Source organism: Sminthopsis crassicaudata, chromosome 5 (genome assembly GCF_048593235.1).
Source record: "Sminthopsis crassicaudata isolate SCR6 chromosome 5, ASM4859323v1, whole genome shotgun sequence".
Classification (NCBI taxonomy): Eukaryota; Metazoa; Chordata; class Mammalia; order Dasyuromorphia; family Dasyuridae; genus Sminthopsis; species Sminthopsis crassicaudata.
Window position 1 is genome coordinate 37,091,878 of NC_133621.1, and position 22,495 is coordinate 37,114,372.

General features: G+C 41.3%; 3 pseudogenes; all 3 read right to left on the reverse strand.

Moving 5' to 3' along the window:
- Positions 1-814: 814 nt before the first annotated feature.
- LOC141543818 (RNA polymerase II elongation factor ELL2 pseudogene) lies at positions 815-2,789 on the reverse strand (annotated as a pseudogene).
- A 6,217-nt stretch (positions 2,790-9,006) lies between these two features.
- On the reverse strand, positions 9,007-10,983 carry LOC141543819 (RNA polymerase II elongation factor ELL2 pseudogene; annotated as a pseudogene).
- Positions 10,984-17,659: 6,676 nt separating this feature from the next.
- LOC141543820 (RNA polymerase II elongation factor ELL2 pseudogene) lies at positions 17,660-19,169 on the reverse strand (annotated as a pseudogene).
- Positions 19,170-22,495: the final 3,326 nt, after the last annotated feature.

The following is a 22,495-nucleotide window of genomic DNA, read 5'->3' on the forward strand; positions in this document are numbered from 1 at the left end:
TACCCTTTGATTCAGCAGTCCTACTACTGGGCTTATATCCCAAAGAAATACTAAAGAATGGAAAGGGACCTGTATGTGCCAAAATGTTTGTGGCAGCCCTATTTGTAGTGGGTAGAAAATGGAAATTGAATGGATGCCCATCAATTGGAGAATAGTTGGGTGAATTATGCTATATGAATGTTATGGAATAGTATTGCTCTGTAGGAAATGACCAGCAGGGTGAATATAGAGAGGCTTGGAGAGACTTCCAATGAACTGATGCTGAGTGAAATGAGCAGAACCAGGAGATCACTGTACACTACAGCAATACTACTGTATGGAGAAATATTCTGATTGAAGTGGATATCTTCAACAAAGAGAAGATCTGATTCAGTTCCAGTTGAGCAATGATGGACAGAAACAGCTACACCCAGAGAAGGAACACTGGGAGTTTAGTCTAAACTGTTTGCACTATTGTCTTTCCACCCAGGTTACTTGTTCCTTCAGAATACAATTCTTACTGTGCAAGAAGAAGTTTGGTTTTCCACACATATATTATATCTAGGATATGCTGTTAACACATTTAACATGTGTGGGATTGCCTGTCATCTAGGGGAGGGAGTAGAGGGAGAGAGGGGGAAATTTGGAAAAAATGAATACAAGAAATATTGTGGTAAAAAAATTACAAAATAAAAAAAAAACGTAACCCAAAGTTTGCTAATAATGAAACTTTCAAATGGCCAAGTTTCAATATTTTAGAATCTTCCAGCAATTCATTTGAAATTTTAAATAAATAAGCTTAAGTTTATTCACATCTTCTGGTCTAAGCAGAGGTCTAGTGCTGTTGGTCGAATTCACCTATTAGTCTTTTGATGTGAGCCAACTTGTTATGAAGATAATCACATCTGGATTTTTCTTCGTGGTAATTGGGACTAGCCTTATTGAGCTTCTGATATTCTTTTAAGACCTCTTCATGAAGAGTCTGATACTCTTTGGAGCCTGGAGAAAGACGCTGACGTTTTGCATCAAGTTTCCTAAACCTTGTGGCCACCGTCTCCATTCTGGCATGCAAAGTTCTATACTCATCATACTCTGTATTGAAGTCATCTGTATAATTCTGGCGTTGCTCATGTGAGCCAATAGCAATATATTTTATTAAGTAATCTAGCAGTTCAATAGTTGATGAAGGGTCAGTGGAGGTAGGGCCAACCTCTTTAACTCCATCATTTGAATCCAGACTAGAGCTATTTAGCTTGGCAATTTCCTCTTTCGTCTTAAGGTCTTTCCCCTTTTCCTCAATGGGCTGTTTTTGAATTGGGTCCTTTTCCTTATGTTTTTTAGATTTTTCTTTAGATTTTTTATGTGCCATTGAATGCTTGTCTTCCATGGGCTTTGCACCCTTCGACAGGATTGAATCAGGGGGTGGGATTTCCAAAGAAGTCCTAGAGGTATCTTTGTCCTGCTGGCGCTCAAAGATGCTACCATTTGGACTACAGCTGTCCATAGGTAGATCTTGAGTCCCCCTGCCTTCTGGAGTGCTAGGGGACTTGGAGCTAGACTTTGCAGTCTGAGGAGGATTTGAAACTGGAAGGTGGGTTGAAGGAAGAGGTGGTGGAGTTGGGCTGGCAGCAGTTGGAGGAGGAGGAGGAGGAGGAGGAGGAGGAGGAGGAGGAGGAGGAGGAGAGGGGAGGAGGTGATGGGGGTGGGGGTGGAGCCCCAGCATTTTTTTGAAGGGTAGAATTCAAATGACCGTTGCATGTTGGAGGAGCTCTCTTTGTCAGGTGAGATATCCGAGGTTTTTTATTCCTTAAAGGATCTATGAAATCTGAATCCAAGAGGCGTTTCTGAGAAGCAGAAGGCGCAGCCTCTTTCCTAGAACGTTGAGGAGCTTCTGAAGCGCTGGTGCTCGAGTCATTCTGGGGAGATGGATTCAATTTTCTCGATAGCACTAACTCCAGGGACTCTCTCTCTGTCTCATTGTATCCCGGCCAATCTTTTTGGAGCTCTTGAAATACAGAATCCTTTAAGGAATAAGAGAGGTCCTTGGGATTCAGCTTGGCCACCTGTTGAAGGATGGCTCCGAGGGAGTCCTTGTCTTTTGGAGAAACGCCATCTCTCTGTAATCGAGCCAAGAGTTCTGGTTTCTTGTAAGTCTTCAGGGCCAGGAGGTGAATCACCCTGGCCCTGTAGGGCCGCCCAGAAACACTGTCCTTCAGCTGGGTCTTCCGGAGGGTAGGTGCAGGCTCAATAGGAGCTGCCCTTTTTCTCTCGGGGGCTGCCTGTGGCCCAGCTGGAGGCGCTTTCCCAATTTCTTCTCTTCTTCCTGCAATGGGTCCGCCGGCTTTGCTAACGTTTGTCCCTGGGTTCCGGGATTCCTCTTCTGCCTGCCTCCTGCCGTCTCTTGGCACTTGAGAGGAGTCCTTTGTTGCCCTGACTGTAACTTGATCTTGAATAACTCCCAGGCAGTGGAGCTGTGAGGCCCCAGAAGTGGAGACAGTTTGGCGGACGCACTCAAAGCTTTCCTGAGGGTGATCTTTGCCAGGGGTGGACAGGGAGAAGCTAAAGTTCTGCACTTCCTTTGGACGATCCTTTTTGGGAATTCTGAGCAGCCCCTCGAATCCCTGGAACTGAATGGAAGGTCTGGAAGGAGTTCCATGCTTGTGGCTCTGGTAGGTCTCCAGCGCCCGGATCGCCGTGTCCGTGAGCTTCACGTGCACCACGGTGAGATTGTCCTGGCCCAGGCTCCCGCCAGATAAGCCGTAGCGCCGCTGCTCGCGCAGACCCCCCGCCGCCGGCCCCCCCGTCGCCATGTTAAGCTCCTCAGGAGGCTGCTGCTGCCGCTGCCGCTTCTGCTAGTGCTGCTGCTGCCGCTGCTTCTGAGGCCGCTGCTGCTGCTGCCGCTGCTTCTGAGGCCGCTGCTGCTGCTGCTGCTGCTGCTGCCTCTGCTGCTGCTGCTGCCTCCAGCACAGCTCCCCGCGTTGGGCGCTAAATTGGAGTGTCCTGTCTGCTCTCAATTATAAGCCTTCTCTGGGAGGAGGATTTTTCTCTGCTTTTCCTTCCGTTCTTGCGAATCTTCTCTTGTCCAAGCGTCCCCAGTCAGCTCCACCGCAGAATCTGCAATTCCCTTCTTCCGGAATCCTGGCTCCTTAAATACTCCCGGAGAATGGGCTTACAGACCAATCAGCAAGCTCTTGCGAAGGTGTCAACTCCTTTAGAGGTGGCAACTAAAGGTGTCAACTCTGAGCTAGAGAACTGTTAAGTACTGACTTAGCCCCCAGGAAGGAACCTAACGGGAAATAGAGGGAGGAGATAGCGCTCATTGTATGAATCACTCTGATATGAAGGAAGGAAAAATGAAATGAGCAGAACCTGAAGAAATTATCCATAGTAAGCATTATTGCCAGAATGGTCAACAATGAAAGAAATAGATAATCTTTTTTTAAAATCATTTTTATCATTGATCCCTAATCAATCCAATGATCAAAGAGGACTATGAAGATCCCCTCAGGAAAATGTTATCCACCTCTGAGTGAAGATTAAAGTATGTTTAGTTTTACTTTATTATTATACTTGCCTTTTCTTTTGGGGGGAGGCAACACGGTTAATAGGTATTCCATGACCTTACATATATAATCGATAACACAACAGGTGGGGGAGGGTTTAGAAAGAGGAAGAGAATTACGACTCCATTTTTTTAAAGGAATGTTACAAAATGTACAAAAACAATTTTCTTCAAGAATAGCTAAATCTTTTCCAGCTGATCTTTTTTCATGATATTGCTGTTACTGTGTACAATGATCTCTTGAATTTAGTCACTTCACTTTGTATGAGGTCATAGAAGTCTTTCCAAGTTATCTGCAAACTAATGTGTTTGTCATTTCTTCTAGCACTATAGTATTCTGTCACAACCCTATACTACATCTTGTTCAGCCATTCCCCAACTAAAGGGCATCCCCTCAATTTCTAATTCTTTGCTATTATAAAATGATTTTTGGCCAATATTTTCTTCTGTGCTTCAAAGGAAGGGAACAGACAGTCGTAATTGTGGGCCACACCTGAAAATGTTTAACTGTCTATGAAAGCTAATTAAATAGCTGAGGGGTCAAGCTGAGCTGTATGATTTATTAGCCAAATAAAATGAGGCATGATAAATAGGTCAGTGGATCCCCCACTGATCAGTCAGCCCATAGATCCTGAATACAGAGTGAGACAGATTAAAAACAATTAATCAAATAAGATGAATTAAAAAAAAAAAAAAAAAAAACTAAACACTTAACCAGGATACAAAATTAGGCAATCAGATTTCTAATTGGAGTAAAGATTCAGGATGTTCCAAATTTTTTGGGGGGGATATTAAACAAATACAATTCCCTAAAATAAGAAAAAGAGATGTCCTCTTCCTCCCTTCCAAGTGTTTATGAACAGTCAAAAACCATGGAAATGATAACTGACCAGATTGGGGCCAGTTTTCAGATAAAACATACCGGTTGATGAAGATGAACCCATGTGAGAAAAGTCCTTGCATAAATCTGTGATGGGCCAGGTTCCCTGGTCAACATAACCGACCTTTTCAGTTAAGGTCTAGGCTTAATAATCTAGTTTCCTGATCATGCATGTCTAGATTCAGACAATGCAATGAGATTTCCCCCAATTCCCTTGACTGAGTAAAGTTTTCTCACAAGACATATCTTGGACTAGGCTAACTGAACAGAAAAGGAAATGTGCTAGCTCCACAATGAAGTGCCAATAAAGAGGCAGTTTGCTTCACTGCTGTTTGCTGTTCCAATTCCCTCCGGGCTTAAAGAACTTTGTGATGCTATGTGATGCTAGAAGACTTTTGATAAATGTTCAATTTGGGTTGCCAAATCTTAGCACACAAGTATGTCCTTAGTATATACACGTTGAATTGATGAGTGGCATCCACTTGTCAAAAATGGCATGTATGAGATGATCTGAACTTTACAAAATCCCCAGATCTCAGTACAAGGGTTCTTATAGGGCATTAAGTCATACTGTTACCAGAATAGGAATTCTCTTCACCCTATTCCCAACAAGTTGTCCTATTCAGGCTTATTTCTCCTATTAGATGCAAGTTCCTCGAGGGAAGGAGCCATTATGCTAATCTCTCTATTCCCCTTACCCTAAGTGCCCAGCCAGAATATGGGTTTATTTTTTTTTTTCAAGATCAAGAAGATCTTCATCTTCTTTTTTGTTTCTTAAGTTTGTATAAGTATAACATTTTTGACAGTACATATGCATAGGTAATTTTTTTTTTACAACCTTATCCCCTGTCCTACCTTTTCTTCCGGGTTTCCCCCTCCTTCCCTCCACCCTCTCCCCTAGATGGCAGGCATTCCCATACATCTTAAATATCTTATAGTATATCCTAGGTACAATATATATGTGCAGAACCCCATTCTGTTGTTGTTGCAAAGGAAGGATTGTATTCTCAAGGTATAAATAATCTGGGAAGAGAAACCAAACCAAACCAGACCAAACCAAACCAAAAACCAATGCTCCTAGTTTACACTCATTTCCCAGTGTCCCTTCTCTGGGTGTAGCTGATTCTGTCCATCATTGACCAATTGGAATTGGATCAGCTCTTCTCTATGTTGAAGATATCCACTTCCATCAGAATACATCCTCATTCAGTATCATTGTTGAAGTTTATAATGATCCCCTCGTTTTACTCGTTTCACTCAGCATCAGTTGATATAAGTCTCTCCAAGCCTCTCCGTATTCCTCCAGTTGGTCATTTCTTACAGAACAATAATATTCCATAACATTCATATACCATAATTTACCCAACCATTCTCCAATTGATGGACATCCATTCATTTTCCAGGTTTAGCCACTATGACAAGGGCTGCCAGAAACATTTTGGCACACCTTTCCCTTCTTTAGTATATCCTTGGGATATAAGCCCAGTAGTAGCACTGCTGGGTCAAAGGGTATGCACATTGTGATAACTTTTTGGGCATAATTCCACATTGCTCTCCAGAATGGTTGGATTCTTTCACAACTCCACCGACAATGCATCAGTGTCCCAGTTTTCCCACAGCCCCTCCAACGTTCATCGTTATTAGTTCCTGTCATCTTAGCCAATCTGACAGGTGTCCAATGATATCTCAGAGTTGTCTTAATTTGCATTTCTCTGACCAATCGTGGTTTGGAACACTCTTTCATATGAGTGGAAATAGTTTTAATTTCATCATCTGAAAATTGTCTGTTCATATCCTTTGACCATTTATCAATTGGAGAATGGCTTGATTTCTTATAAAGTCAAGTCAATTCTCTGTATAATTTGGAGATGAGCCCTTTATCAGAACCTTTAACTGTAAAAATGTTTACCCAATTTGTTACTTCCCTTCTAATCTTGTTGGCATTAGTTTTGCTTGTGCAGCAACTTTTTAATTTGGCGTCATCAAAATTTTCTATTTTGTGATCAATACTGGTCTCTAGTTCTCCCTTGGACAACAGCTCCTTCCTCCTCCACAAGTCCGAGAGGGAAACCATCCCATGTTCCTCCATTTTATTTATGATTTCGTTCTTTATGCCTAAATCTCGGACCCATTTTGTTCTTATCTTAGTATGGGGTGTTCAATGTGGGTCCATGCCTAGTTTCTGCCATACTAATTTCCAGTTTTCTCAGCAGTTTTTGTCATGTGACTTCTACCAAACATTTAAAGAACAATTAGCCCAATGTTATATAAACTATTTGGGAAAAGAGGGGATGAAGGAAGGTTGAAAACAGAAAGAAAACAATAGACCAATCTCCTTAATGAATATTGATGCTAAAATCTTAAATAAGATATTAGCAAAAAGACTTCAGAAAATCATCCGCAGGATAATACCCTATGATCAAGTAGGATTCACACGAGGAATACAGGGCTGGTTTAATATTAGGATAACTATTAGTATAATTAACCATATTAATAATCAAATTAATAAAAACCATATGACTTTGTCAGGAGATGCAGAAAAAACATTTGATAAAATACAACATCCATTCCTACTAAAAAACACTTGAGAGTATAGGAATAAATGGACTATTCCTTAGAATAATCAGGATCAAATATTTCTTTATCCCCAAAAGACAACATCCATTCCTATTAAAAACACTTGAGGGTATAGGAATAAATGGACTATTCTTTAAAATAGTCAGGAGCATATATTTAAAACTATCAGTAAGCATCATATGTAATGGGGATAACCTGGAACCTTTCCCAGTAAGATCAGAAGTGAAACAAGGTTGCCCACTATCACCATTACTGTTCAATAATGTATTAGAAATGCTAGCCTCGGCAATAAAAGTCGTGAAACAGATTAAGGGAATAATTTGCTATTGGCTAAGAAATAGATTAGTGGATCATTGGAACACCTTAGGTTCACAGGACAAAATAGTGTACAACTATAGCAATCTAGAGTTTGACAAACCCAAAGATACCAACTTTTGGGATAAGAATTCATTATTTGAAAAAAGCTGTTGGGAAAAATGGAAATTAGTATGGCAGAAATTAGATATGGACTCACACTTAACACCATATACCAAGGTAAGATCAAAATGAGTCCATGATTTATGCATAAAGAATGAGATCATAAATAGATTAGAGGAATATAGGATAGTTTACCTCTCAGACTTGTGGAAAAGGAAGGAATTTAGGACCAATGGAGAACTAGAGATCATTATTGATCACAAAATAGAAGATTTTGATTACATGAAATTAAAAAACTTTTGTACAAAAAAAACAAAAACAAAAAAACAAAACAAAAAAACTAATGCAAACAAGATTAGAAGGGAAGTAACAAATTGGGAAAATATGTTTACCGATGAAGATTTTGATAAAGGTCTCATTTCCAAAATATATAGAGAACGGACTCTAATTTATAAGAAATCAAACCATTCCCCAATTGATAAATGGTCAAAGGATAGGAACAGAAAAATTTCAGATGATGAAAGTGAAACGACTTCCATTCATATGAAAGAGTGTTCCAAAACACTCTTGATCAAAGAAATACCAATTAAGATTACTCTGAGATACCACTACACTTCTGTCATTTTGGCTAAGATGACAGGAAAAGATCATAATGAATGTTGGAGGGAATGCGGGAAAACTGGGACACTGAGGCCTTGCTGGTGGAGTTGTGAAAGAATCCAGCCATTCTGGAAAGCAATTTGGAACTATGCCCCAAAAGTTATGAAAGTGTGTATATACCCTTTGATTCAGCAGTCCTACTACTGGGCTTATATCCCAAAGAAATACTAAAGAATGGAAAGGGACCTGTATGTGCCAAAATGTTTGTGGCAGCCCTATTTGTAGTGGGTAGAAAATGGAAATTGAATGGATGCCCATCAATTGGAGAATAGTTGGGTGAATTATGCTATATGAATGTTATGGAATAGTATTGCTCTGTAGGAAATGACCAGCAGGGTGAATATAGAGAGGCTTGGAGAGACTTCCAATGAACTGATGCTGAGTGAAATGAGCAGAACCAGGAGATCACTGTACACTACAGCAATACTACTGTATGGAGAAATATTCTGATTGAAGTGGATATCTTCAACAAAGAGAAGATCTGATTCAGTTCCAGTTGAGCAATGATGGACAGAAACAGCTACACCCAGAGAAGGAACACTGGGAGTTTAGTCTAAACTGTTTGCACTATTGTCTTTCCACCCAGGTTACTTGTTCCTTCAGAATACAATTCTTACTGTGCAAGAAGAAGTTTGGTTTTCCACACATATATTATATCTAGGATATGCTGTTAACACATTTAACATGTGTGGGATTGCCTGTCATCTAGGGGAGGGAGTAGAGGGAGAGAGGGGGAAATTTGGAAAAAATGAATACAAGAAATATTGTGGTAAAAAAATTACAAAATAAAAAAAAAACGTAACCCAAAGTTTGCTAATAATGAAACTTTCAAATGGCCAAGTTTCAATATTTTAGAATCTTCCAGCAATTCATTTGAAATTTTAAATAAATAAGCTTAAGTTTATTCACATCTTCTGGTCTAAGCAGAGGTCTAGTGCTGTTGGTCGAATTCACCTATTAGTCTTTTGATGTGAGCCAACTTGTTATGAAGATAATCACATCTGGATTTTTCTTCGTGGTAATTGGGACTAGCCTGGTTGAGCTTCTGATATTCTTTTAAGACCTCTTCATGAAGAGTCTGATACTCTTTGGAGCCTGGAGAAAGACGCTGACGTTTTGCATCAAGTTTCCTAAACCTTGTGGCCACCGTCTCCATTCTGGCATGCAAAGTTCTATACTCATCATACTCTGTATTGAAGTCATCTGTATAATTCTGGCGTTGCTCATGTGAGCCAATAGCAATATATTTTATTAAGTAATCTGGCAGTTCAATAGTTGATGAAGGGTCAGTGGAGGTAGGGCCAACCTCTTTAACTCCATCATTTGAATCCAGACTAGAGCTATTTAGCTTGGCAATTTCCTCTTTCGTCTTAAGGTCTTTCCCCTTTTCCTCAATGGGCTGTTTTTGAATTGGGTCCTTTTCCTTATGTTTTTTAGATTTTTCTTTAGATTTTTTATGTGCCATTGAATGCTTGTCTTCCATGGGCTTTGCACCCTTCGACAGGATTGAATCAGGGGGTGGGATTTCCAAAGAAGTCCTAGAGGTATCTTTGTCCTGCTGGCGCTCAAAGATGCTACCATTTGGACTACAGCTGTCCATAGGTAGATCTTGAGTCCCCCTGCCTTCTGGAGTGCTAGGGGACTTGGAGCTAGACTTTGCAGTCTGAGGAGGATTTGAAACTGGAAGGTGGGTTGAAGGAAGAGGTGGTGGAGTTGGGCTGGCAGCAGTTGGAGGAGGAGGAGGAGGAGGAGGAGGAGGAGGAGGAGAAGGAGGAGGAGGAGAGGGAGGAGGTGATGGGGGTGGGGGTGGAGCCCCAGCATTTTTTTGAAGGGTAGAATTCAAATGACCGTTGCATGTTGGAGGAGCTCTCTTTGTCAGGTGAGATATCCGAGGTTTTTTATTCCTTAAAGGATCTATGAAATCTGAATCCAAGAGGCGTTTCTGAGAAGCAGAAGGCGCAGCCTCTTTCCTAGAACGTTGAGGAGCTTCTGAAGCGCTGGTGCTCGAGTCATTCTGGGGAGATGGATTCAATTTTCTCGATAGCACTAACTCCAGGGACTCTCTCTCTGTCTCATTGTATCCCGGCCAATCTTTTTGGAGCTCTTGAAATACAGAATCCTTTAAGGAATAAGAGAGGTCCTTGGGATTCAGCTTGGCCACCTGTTGAAGGATGGCTCCGAGGGAGTCCTTGTCTTTTGGAGAAACGCCATCTCTCTGTAATCGAGCCAAGAGTTCTGGTTTCTTGTAAGTCTTCAGGGCCAGGAGGTGAATCACCCTGGCCCTGTAGGGCCGCCCAGAAACACTGTCCTTCAGCTGGGTCTTCCGGAGGGTAGGTGCAGGCTCAATAGGAGCTGCCCTTTTTCTCTCGGGGGCTGCCTGTGGCCCAGCTGGAGGCGCTTTCCCAATTTCTTCTCTTCTTCCTGCAATGGGTCCGCCGGCTTTGCTAACGTTTGTCCCTGGGTTCCGGGATTCCTCTTCTGCCTGCCTCCTGCCTTCTCTTGGCACTTGAGAGGAGTCCTTTGTTGCCCTGACTGTAACTTGATCTTGAATAACTCCCAGGCAGTGGAGCTGTGAGGCCCCAGAAGTGGAGACAGTTTGGCGGACGCACTCAAAGCTTTCCTGAGGGTGATCTTTGCCAGGGGTGGACAGGGAGAAGCTAAAGTTCTGCACTTCCTTTGGACGATCCTTTTTGGGAATTCTGAGCAGCCCCTCGAATCCCTGGAACTGAATGGAAGGTCTGGAAGGAGTTCCATGCTTGTGGCTCTGGTAGGTCTCCAGCGCCCGGATCGCCGTGTCCGTGAGCTTCACGTGCACCACGGTGAGATTGTCCTGGCCCAGGCTCCCGCCAGATAAGCCGTAGCGCCGCTGCTCGCGCAGACCCCCCGCCGCCGGCCCCCCCGTCGCCATGTTAAGCTCCTCAGGAGGCTGCTGCTGCCGCTGCCGCTTCTGCTAGTGCTGCTGCTGCCGCTGCTTCTGAGGCCGCTGCTGCTGCTGCCGCTGCTTCTGAGGCCGCTGCTGCTGCTGCTGCTGCTGCCTCTGCTGCTGCTGCTGCCTCCAGCACAGCTCCCCGCGTTGGGCGCTAAATTGGAGTGTCCTGTCTGCTCTCAATTATAAGCCTTCTCTGGGAGGAGGATTTTTCTCTGCTTTTCCTTCCGTTCTTGCGAATCTTCTCTTGTCCAAGCGTCCCCAGTCAGCTCCACCGCAGAATCTGCAATTCCCTTCTTCCGGAATCCTGGCTCCTTAAATACTCCCGGAGAATGGGCTTACAGACCAATCAGCAAGCTCTTGCGAAGGTGTCAACTCCTTTAGAGGTGGCAACTAAAGGTGTCAACTCTGAGCTAGAGAACTGTTAAGTACTGACTTAGCCCCCAGGAAGGAACCTAACGGGAAATAGAGGGAGGAGATAGCGCTCATTGTATGAATCACTCTGATATGAAGGAAGGAAAAATGAAATGAGCAGAACCTGAAGAAATTATCCATAGTAAGCATTATTGCCAGAATGGTCAACAATGAAAGAAATAGATAATCTTTTTTTAAAATCATTTTTATCATTGATCCCTAATCAATCCAATGATCAAAGAGGACTATGAAGATCCCCTCAGGAAAATGTTATCCACCTCTGAGTGAAGATTAAAGTATGTTTAGTTTTACTTTATTATTATACTTGCCTTTTCTTTTGGGGGGAGGCAACACGGTTAATAGGTATTCCATGACCTTACATATATAATCGATAACACAACAGGTGGGGGAGGGTTTAGAAAGAGGAAGAGAATTACGACTCCATTTTTTTAAAGGAATGTTACAAAATGTACAAAAACAATTTTCTTCAAGAATAGCTAAATCTTTTCCAGCTGATCTTTTTTCATGATATTGCTGTTACTGTGTACAATGATCTCTTGAATTTAGTCACTTCACTTTGTATGAGGTCATAGAAGTCTTTCCAAGTTATCTGCAAACTAATGTGTTTGTCATTTCTTCTAGCACTATAGTATTCTGTCACAACCCTATACTACATCTTGTTCAGCCATTCCCCAACTAAAGGGCATCCCCTCAATTTCTAATTCTTTGCTATTATAAAATGATTTTTGGCCAATATTTTCTTCTGTGCTTCAAAGGAAGGGAACAGACAGTCGTAATTGTGGGCCACACCTGAAAATGTTTAACTGTCTATGAAAGCTAATTAAATAGCTGAGGGGTCAAGCTGAGCTGTATGATTTATTAGCCAAATAAAATGAGGCATGATAAATAGGTCAGTGGATCCCCCACTGATCAGTCAGCCCATAGATCCTGAATACAGAGTGAGACAGATTAAAAACAATTAATCAAATAAGATGAATTAATAAAAAAAAAAAAACTAAACACTTAACCAGGATACAAAATTAGGCAATCTGATTTCTAATTGGAGTAAAGAGTAAGGATGTTCCAATTTGTGGGGGGGATATTTAACAAATACAATTCCCTAAAATCAGAAAAAGAGATGTCCTCTTCCTCCCTTCCAAGTGTTTGTGAACAGTCAAAAAACATGGAAATGATAACTGACTGACCAGATTGGGGCCAGTTTTCAGATAAAACATACCGGTTGATGAAGATGAACCCATGTGAGAAAAGTCCTTGCATAAATCTGTGATGGGCCAGGTTCCCTGGTCAACATAACCGACCTTTTCAGTTAAGGTCTAGGCTTAATAATCTAGTTTCCTGATCATGCAGGTCTAGATTCAGACAATGCAATGAGATTTCCCCCAATTCCCTTGACTGAGTAAAGTTTTCTCACAAGACATATCTTGGACTAGGCTAACTGAACAGAAAAGGAAATGTGCTAGCTCCACAATGAAGTGCCAATAAAGAGGCAGTTTGCTTCACTGCTGTTTGCTGTTCCAATTCCCTCCGGGCTTAAAGAACTTTGTGATGCTATGTGATGCTAGAAGACTTTTGATAAATGTTCAATTTGGGTTGCCAAATCTTAGCACACAAGTATGTCCTTAGTATATACACGTTGAATTGATGAGTGGCATCCACTTGTCAAAAATGGCATGTATGAGATGATCTGAACTTTACAAAATCCCCAGATCTCAGTACAAGGGTTCTTATAGGGCATTAAGTCATACTGTTACCAGAATAGGAATTCTCTTCACCCTATTCCCAACAAGTTGTGCTATTCAGGCTTATTTCTCCTATTAGATGCAAGTTCCTTGAGGGAAGGAGCCATTATGCTAATCTCTCTATTCCCCTTACCCTAAGTGCCCAGCCAGAATATGGGTTTATTTTTTTTTTTTCAAGATCAAGAAGATCTTCATCTTCTTTTTTGTTTCTTAAGTTTTTATAAGTATAACATTTTTGACAGTACATATGCATAGGTAATTTTTTTTTTACAACCTTATCCCCTGTCCTACCTTTTCTTCCGGGTTTCCCCCTCCTTCCCTCCACCCTCTCCCCTAGATGGCAGGCATTCCCATACATCTTAAATATCTTATAGTATATCCTAGGTACAATATATATGTGCAGAACCCCATTCTGTTGTTGTTGCAAAGGAAGGATTGTATTCTCAAGGTATAAATAATCTGGGAAGAGAAACCAAACCAAACCAGACCAAACCAAACCAAAAACCAATGCTCCTAGTTTACACTCATTTCCCAGTGTCCCTTCTCTGGGTGTAGCTGATTCTGTCCATCATTGACCAATTGGAATTGGATCAGCTCTTCTCTATGTTGAAGATATCCACTTCCATCAGAATACATCCTCATTCAGTATCATTGTTGAAGTTTATAATGATCCCCTCGTTTTACTCGTTTCACTCAGCATCAGTTGATATAAGTCTCTCCAAGCCTCTCCGTATTCCTCCAGTTGGTCATTTCTTACAGAACAATAATATTCCATAACATTCATATACCATAATTTACCCAACCATTCTCCAATTGATGGACATCCATTCATTTTCCAGGTTTAGCCACTATGACAAGGGCTGCCAGAAACATTTTGGCACACCTTTCCCTTCTTTAGTATATCCTTGGGATATAAGCCCAGTAGTAGCAGTGCTGGGTCAAAGGGTATGCACATTGTGATAACTTTTGGGGCATAATTCCACATTGCTCTCCAGAATGGTTGGATTCTTTCACAACTCCACCGACAATGCATCAGTGTCCCAGTTTTCCCACAGCCCCTCCAACGTTCATCGTTATTAGTTCCTGTCATCTTAGCCAATCTGACAGGTGTCCAATGATATCTCAGAGTTGTCTTAATTTGCATTTCTCTGACCAATCGTGGTTTGGAACACTCTTTCATATGAGTGGAAATAGTTTTAATTTCATCATCTGAAAATTGTCTGTTCATATCCTTTGACCATTTATCAATTGGAGAATGGCTTGATTTCCTATAAAGTCAAGTCAATTCTCTGTATAATTTGGAGATGAGCCCTTTATCAGAACCTTTAACTGTAAAAATGTTTACCCAATTTGTTACTTCCCTTCTAATCTTGTTGGCATTAGTTTTGCTTGTGCAGCAACTTTTTAATTTGGCGTCATCAAAATTTTCTATTTTGTGATCAATACTGGTCTCTAGTTCTCCCTTGGACAACAACTCTTTCCTCCTCCACAAGTCCGAGAGGGAAACCATCCCATGTTCCTCCATTTTATTTATGATTTCGTTCTTTATGCCTAAATCTCGGACCCATTTTGTTCTTATCTTAGTATGGGGTGTTCAATGTGGGTCCATGCCTAGTTTCTGCCATACTAATTTCCAGTTTTCTCAGCAGTTTTTGTCATGTGACTTCTACCAAACATTTAAAGAACAATTAGCCCAATGTTATATAAACTATTTGGGAAAAGAGGGGATGAAGGAAGGTTGAAAACAGAAAGAAAACAATAGACCAATCTCCTTAATGAATATTGATGCTAAAATCTTAAATAAGATATTAGCAAAAAGACTTCAGAAAATCATCCGCAGGATAATACCCTATGATCAAGTAGGATTCACACGAGGAATACAAAGCTGGTTTAATATTAGGATAACTATTAGTATAATTAACCATATTAATAATCAAATTAATAAAAACCATATGACTTTGTCAGGAGATGCAGAAAAAACATTTGATAAAATACAACATCCATTCCTACTAAAAAACACTTGAGAGTATAGGAATAAATGGACTATTCCTTAGAATAATCAGGATCAAATATTTCTTTATCCCCCAAAGACAACATCCATTCCTATTAAAAACACTTGAGGGTATAGGAATAAATGGACTATTCTTTAAAATAGTCAGGAGCATATATTTAAAACTATCAGTAAGCATCATATGTAATGGGGATAACCTGGAACCTTTCCCAGTAAGATCAGAAGTGAAACAAGGTTGCCCACTATCACCATTACTATTCAATAATGTATTAGAAATGCTAGCCTCGGCAATAAAAGTCGTGAAACAGATTAAGGGAATAATTTGCTATTGGCTAAGAAATAGATTAGTGGATCATTGGAACACCTTAGGTTCACAGGACAAAATAGTGTACAACTATAGCAATCTAGAGTTTGACAAACCCAAAGATACCAACTTTTGGGATAAGAATTCATTATTTGAAAAAAGCTGTTGGGAAAAATGGAAATTAGTATGGCAGAAATTAGATATGGACTCACACTTAACACCATATACCAAGGTAAGATCAAAATGAGTCCATGATTTATGCATAAAGAATGAGATCATAAATAGATTAGAGGAATATAGGATAGTTTACCTCTCAGACTTGTGGAAAAGGAAGGAATTTAGGACCAATGGAGAACTAGAGATCATTATTGATCACAAAATAGAAGATTTTGATTACATGAAATTAAAAAACTTTTGTACAAAAAAAACAAAACAAAAACAAAACAAAAAAAAACTAATGCAAACAAGATTAGAAGGGAAGTAACAAATTGGGAAAATATGTTTACAGATGAAGATTTTGATAAAGGTCTCATTTCCAAAATATATAGAGAACGGACTCTAATTTATAAGAAATCAAACCATTCCCCAATTGATAAATGGTCAAAGGATAGGAACAGAAAATTTTCAGATGATGAAAGTGAAACGACTTCCATTCATATGAAAGAGTGTTCCAAATCACTCTTGATCAAAGAAATACCAATTAAGACTACTCTGAGATACCACTACACTTCTGTCATTTTGGCTAAGATGACAGGAAAAGATCATAATGAATGTTGGAGGGAATGCGGGAAAACTGGGACACTGAGGCCTTGCTGGTGGAGTTGTGAAAGAATCCAGCCATTCTGGAAAGCAATTTGGAACTATGCCCAAAAATTTATGAAAGTGTGTATATACCCTTTGATTCAGCAGTCCTACTACTGGGCTTATATCCCAAAGAAATACTAAAGAATGGAAAGGGACCTGTATGTGCCAAAATGTTTGTGGCAGCCCTATTTGAAGTGGGTAGAAAATGGAAATTGAATGGATGCCCATCAATTGGAAAATAGTTGGGTGAATTATGCTATATGAATGTTATGGAATAGTATTGCTCTGTAGGAAATGATCAGCAGGGTGAATATAGAGAGGCTTGGAAAGACTTCCAATGAACTGATGCTGAGTGAAATGAGCAGAACCAGGAGATCACTGTACACTACAGCAATATTACTGTATGGAGAAATATTCTGATTGAAGTGGATATCTTCAACAAAGAGAAGATCTGATTCAGTTCCAGTTGAGCAATGATGGACAGAAACAGCTACACCCAGAGAAGGAACACTGGGAGTTGAGTGTAAACTGTTTGCACTATTGTCTTTCCACCCAGGTTACTTGTTCCTTCAGAATACAATTCTTACTGTGCAAGAAGAAGTTTGGTTTTCCACACATATATTGTATCTAGGATATGCTGTTAACACATTTAACATGTGTGGGATTGCCTGTCATCTAGGGGAGGGAGTAGAGGGAGAGAGGGGGAAATTTGGAAAAAAAGAATACAAGAAATATTGTGGTAAAAAAATTACAAAATAAAAAAAAAAAAAACGTAACCCAAAGTTTGCTAATAGTGAAAATTTCAAATGGCCAAGTTTCAATATTTTAGAATCTTCCAGCAATTCATTTGAAATTTTAAATAAATAAGCTTAAGTTTATTCACATCTTCTGGTCTAAGCAGAGGTCTAGTGCTGTTGGTCGAATTCACCTATTAGTCTTTTGATGTGAGCCAACTTGTTATGAAGATAATCACATCTGGATTTTTCTTCATGGTAATTGGGACTAGCCTGATTGAGCTTCTGATATTCTTTTAAGACCTCTTCATGAAGAGTCTGATACTCTTTGGAGCCTGGAGAAAGACGCTGACGTTTTGCATCAAGTTTCCTAAACCTTGTGGCCACCGTCTCCATTCTGGCATGCAAAGTTCTATACTCATCATACTCTGTATTGAAGTCATCTGTATAATTCTGGCGTTGCTCATGTGAGCCAATAGCAATATATTTTATTAAGTAATCTGGCAGTTCAATAGTTGATGAAGGGTCAGTGGAGGTAGGGCCAACCTCTTTAACTCCATCATTTGAATCCAGACTAGAGCTATTTAGCTTGGCAATTTCCTCTTTCGTCTTAAGGTCTTTCCCCTTTTCCTCAATGGGCTGTTTTTTGAATTGGGTCCTTTTCCTTATGTTTTTTAGATTTTTCTTTAGATTTTTTATGTGCCATTGAATGCTTGTCTTCCATGGGCTTTGCACCCTTCGACAGGATTGAATCAGGGGGTGGGATTTCCAAAGAAGTCCTAGAGGTATCTTTGTCCTGCTGGCGCTCAAAGATGCTACCATTTTGGACTACAGCTGTCCATAGGTAGATCTTGAGTCCCCCTGCCTTCTGGAGTGCTAGGGGACTTGGAGCTAGACTTTGCAGTCTGAGGAGGATTTGAAACTGGAAGGTGGGTTGAAGGAAGAGGTGGTGGAGTTGGGCTGGCAGCAGTTGGAGGAGGAGGAGGAGGAGGAGGAGGAGGAGGAGGAGGAGGAGAGGGAGGAGGTGATGGGGGTGGGGGTGGAGCCCCAGCATTTTTTTGAAGGGTAGAATTCAAATGACCGTTGCATGTTGGAGGAGCTCTCTTTGTCAGGTGAGATATCCGAGGTTTTTTATTCCTTAAAGGATCTATGAAATCTGAATCCAAGAGGCGTTTCTGAGAAGCAGAAGGCGCAGCCTCTTTCCTAGAACGTTGAGGAGCTTCTGAAGCGCTGGTGCTCGAGTCATTCTGGGGAGATGGATTCAATTTTCTCGACAGCACTAACTCCAGGGACTCTCTCTCTGTCTCATTGTATCCCGGCCAATCTTTTTGGAGCTCTTGAAATACAGAATCCTTTAAGGAATAAGAGAGGTCCTTGGGATTCAGCTTGGCCACCTGTTGAAGGATGGCTCCGAGGGAGTCCTTGTCTTTTGGAGAAACGCCATCTCTCTGTAATCGAGCCAAGAGTTCTGGTTTCTTGTAAGTCTTCAGGGCCAGGAGGTGAATCACCCTGGCCCTGTAGGGCCGCCCAGAAACACTGTCCTTCAGCTGGGTCTTCCGGAGGGTAGGTGCAGGCTCAATAGGAGCTGCCCTTTTTCTCTCGGGGGCTGCCTGTGGCCCAGCTGGAGGCGCTTTCCCAATTTCTTCTCTTCTTCCTGCAATGGGTCCGCCGGCTTTGCTAACGTTTGTCCCTGGGTTCCGGGATTCCTCTTCTGCCTGCCTCCTGCCTTCTCTTGGCACTTGAGAGGAGTCCTTTGTTGCCCTGACTGTAACTTGATCTTGCATAACTCCCAGGCAGTGGAGCTGTGAGGCCCCAGAAGTGGAGACAGTTTGGCGGACGCACTCAAAGCTTTCCTGAGGGTGATCTTTGCCAGGGGTTGACAGGGAGAAGCTAAAGTTCTGCACTTCCTTTGGATGATCCTTTTTGGGAATTCTGAGCAGCCCCTCGAATCCCTGGAACTGAATGGAAGGTCTGGAAGGAGTTCCATGCTTGTGGCTCTGGTAGGTCTCCAGCGCCCGGATCGCCGTGTCCGTGAGCTTCACGTGCACCACGGTGAGATTGTCCTGGCCCAGGCTCCCGCCAGATAAGCCGTAGCGCCGCTGCTCGCGCAGACCCCCCGCCGCCGGCCCCCCCGTCGCCATGTTAAGCTCCTCAGGAGGCTGCTGCTGCCGCTGCTTCTGAGGCCGCTGTTGCTGCTGCTGCCGCTGCTTCTGAGGCCGCTGTTGCTGCTGCTGCTGCTGCTGCTGCTGCTGCTGCTGCTGCTGCTGCTGCCTCTGCTGCTGCTGCTGCTGCCTCTGCTGCTGCTGCTGCCTCCAGCACAGCTCCCCGCGTTGGGCGCTAAATTGGAGTGTCCTGTCTGCTCTCAATTATAAGCCTTCTCTGGGAGGAGGATTTTTCTCTGCTTTTCCTTCCGTTCTTGCGAATCTTCTCTTGTCCAAGCGTCCCCAGTCAGCTCCACCGCAGAATCTGCAATTCCCTTCTTCCGGAATCCTGGCTCCTTAAATACTCCCGGAGAATGGGCTTACAGACCAATCAGCAAGCTCTTGCGAAGGTGTCAACTCCTTTAGAGGTGGCAACTAAAGGTGTCAACTCTGAGCTAGAGAACTGTTAAGTACTGACTTAGCCCCCAGGAAGGAACCTAACGGGAAATAGAGGGAGGAGATAGCGCTCATTGTATGAATCACTCTGATATGAAGGAAGGAAAAATGAAATGAGCAGAACCTGAAGAAATTATCCATAGTAAGCATTATTGCCAGAATGGTCAACAATGAAAGAAATAGATAATCTTTTTTTAAAATCATTTTTATCATTGATCCCTAATCAATCCAATGATCAAAGAGGACTATGAAGATCCCCTCAGGAAAATGTTATCCACCTCTGAGTGAAGATTAAAGTATGTTTAGTTTTACTTTATTATTATACTTGCCTTTTCTTTTGGGGGGAGGCAACACGGTTCATAGGTATTCTATGACGTTACATATATAATCGATAACACAACAGGTGGGGGAGGGTTTAGAAAGAGGAAGAGAATTACGACTCCATTTTTTTAAAGGAATGTTACAAAATGTACAAAAACAATTTTCTTCAAGAATAGCTAAATCTTTTCCAGCTGATCTTTTTTCATGATATTGCTGTTACTGTGTACAATGATCTCTTGAATTTAGTCACTTCACTTTGTATGAGGTCATAGAAGTCTTTCCAAGTTATCTGCAAACTAATGTGTTTGTCATTTCTTCTAGCACTATAGTATTCTATCACAACCCTATACTACATCTTGTTCAGCCATTCCCCAACTAAAGGGCATCCCCTCAATTTCTAATTCTTTGCTATTATAAAATGATTTTTGGCCAATATTTTCTTCTGTGCTTCAAAGGAAGGGAACAGACAGTCGTAATTGTGGGCCACACCTGAAAATGTTTAACTGTCTATGAAAGCTAATTAAATAGCTGAGGGGTCAAGCTGAGCTGTATGATTTATTAGCCAAATAAAATGAGGCATGATAAATAGGTCAGTGGATCCCCCACTGATCAGTCAGCCCATAGATCCTGAATACAGAGTGAGACAGATTAAAAACAATTAATCAAATAAGATGAATTAATAAAAAAAAAAAAAAAAAAACTAAACACTTAACCAGGATACAAAATGAGGCAATCAGATTTCTAATTGGAGTAAAGATTAAGGATGTTCCAAATTTTTTGGGGGGGATATTAAACAAATACAATTCCCTAAAATAAGAAAAAGAGATGTCCTCTTCCTCCCTTCCAAGTGTTTGTGAACAGTCAAAAAACATGGAAATGATAACTGACCAGATTGGGGCCAGTTTTCAGATAAAACATACCGGTTGATGAAGATGAACCCATGTGAGAAAAGTCCTTGCATAAATCTGTGATGGGCCAGGTTCCCTGGTCAACATAACCGACCTTTTCAGTTAAGGTCTAGGCTTAATAATCTAGTTTCCTGATCATGCAGGTCTAGATTCAGACAATGCAATGAGATTTCCCCCAATTCCCTTGACTGAGTAAAGTTTTCTCACAAGACATATCTTGGACTAGGCTAACTGAACAGAAAAGGAAATGTGCTAGCTCCACAATGAAGTGCCAATAAAGAGGCAGTTTGCTTCACTGCTGTTTGCTGTTCCAATTCCCTCCGGGCTTAAAGAACTTTGTGATGCTATGTGATGCTAGAAGACTTTTGATAAATGTTCAATTTGGGTTGCCAAATCTTAGCACACAAGTATGTCCTTAGTATATACACGTTGAATTGATGAGTGGCATCCACTTGTCAAAAATGGCATGTATGAGATGATCTGAACTTTACAAAATCCCCAGATCTCAGTACAAGGGTTCTTATAGGGCATTAAGTCATACTGTTACCAGAATAGGAATTCTCTTCACCCTATTCCCAACAAGTTGTCCTATTCAGGCTTATTTCTCCTATTAGATGCAAGTTCCTTGAGGGAAGGAGCCATTATGCTAATCTCTCTATTCCCCTTACCCTAAGTGCCCAGCCAGAATATGGGTTTATTTATTTTTTTTCAAGATCAAGAAGATCTTCATCTTCTTTTTTGTTTCTTAAGTTTTTATAAGTATAACATTTTTGACAGTACATATGCATAGGTAATTTTTTTTTTACAACCTTATCCCCTGTCCTACCTTTTCTTCCGGGTTTCCCCCTCCTTCCCTCCACCCTCTCCCCTAGATGGCAGGCATTCCCATACATCTTAAATATCTTATAGTATATCCTAGGTACAATATATATGTGCAGAACCCCATTCTGTTGTTGTTGCAAAGGAAGGATTGTATTCTCAAGGTATAAATAATCTGGGAAGAGAAACCAAACCAAACCAGACCAAACCAAACCAAAAACCAATGCTCCTAGTTTACACTCATTTCCCAGTGTCCCTTCTCTGGGTGTAGCTGATTCTGTCCATCATTGACCAATTGGAATTGGATCAGCTCTTCTCTATGTTGAAGATATCCACTTCCATCAGAATACATCCTCATTCAGTATCATTGTTGAAGTTTATAATGATCCCCTCGTTTTACTCGTTTCACTCAGCATCAGTTGATATAAGTCTCTCCAAGCCTCTCCGTATTCCTCCAGTTGGTCATTTCTTACAGAACAATAATATTCCATAACATTCATATACCATAATTTACCCAACCATTCTCCAATTGATGGACATCCATTCATTTTCCAGGTTTAGCCACTATGACAAGGGCTGCCAGAAACATTTTGGCACACCTTTCCCTTCTTTAGTATATCCTTGGGATATAAGCCCAGTAGTAGCACTGCTGGGTCAAAGGGTATGCACATTGTGATAACTTTTTGGGCATAATTCCACATTGCTCTCCAGAATGGTTGGATTCTTTCACAACTCCACCGACAATGCATCAGTGTCCCAGTTTTCCCACAGCCCCTCCAACGTTCATCGTTATTAGTTCCTGTCATCTTAGCCAATCTGACA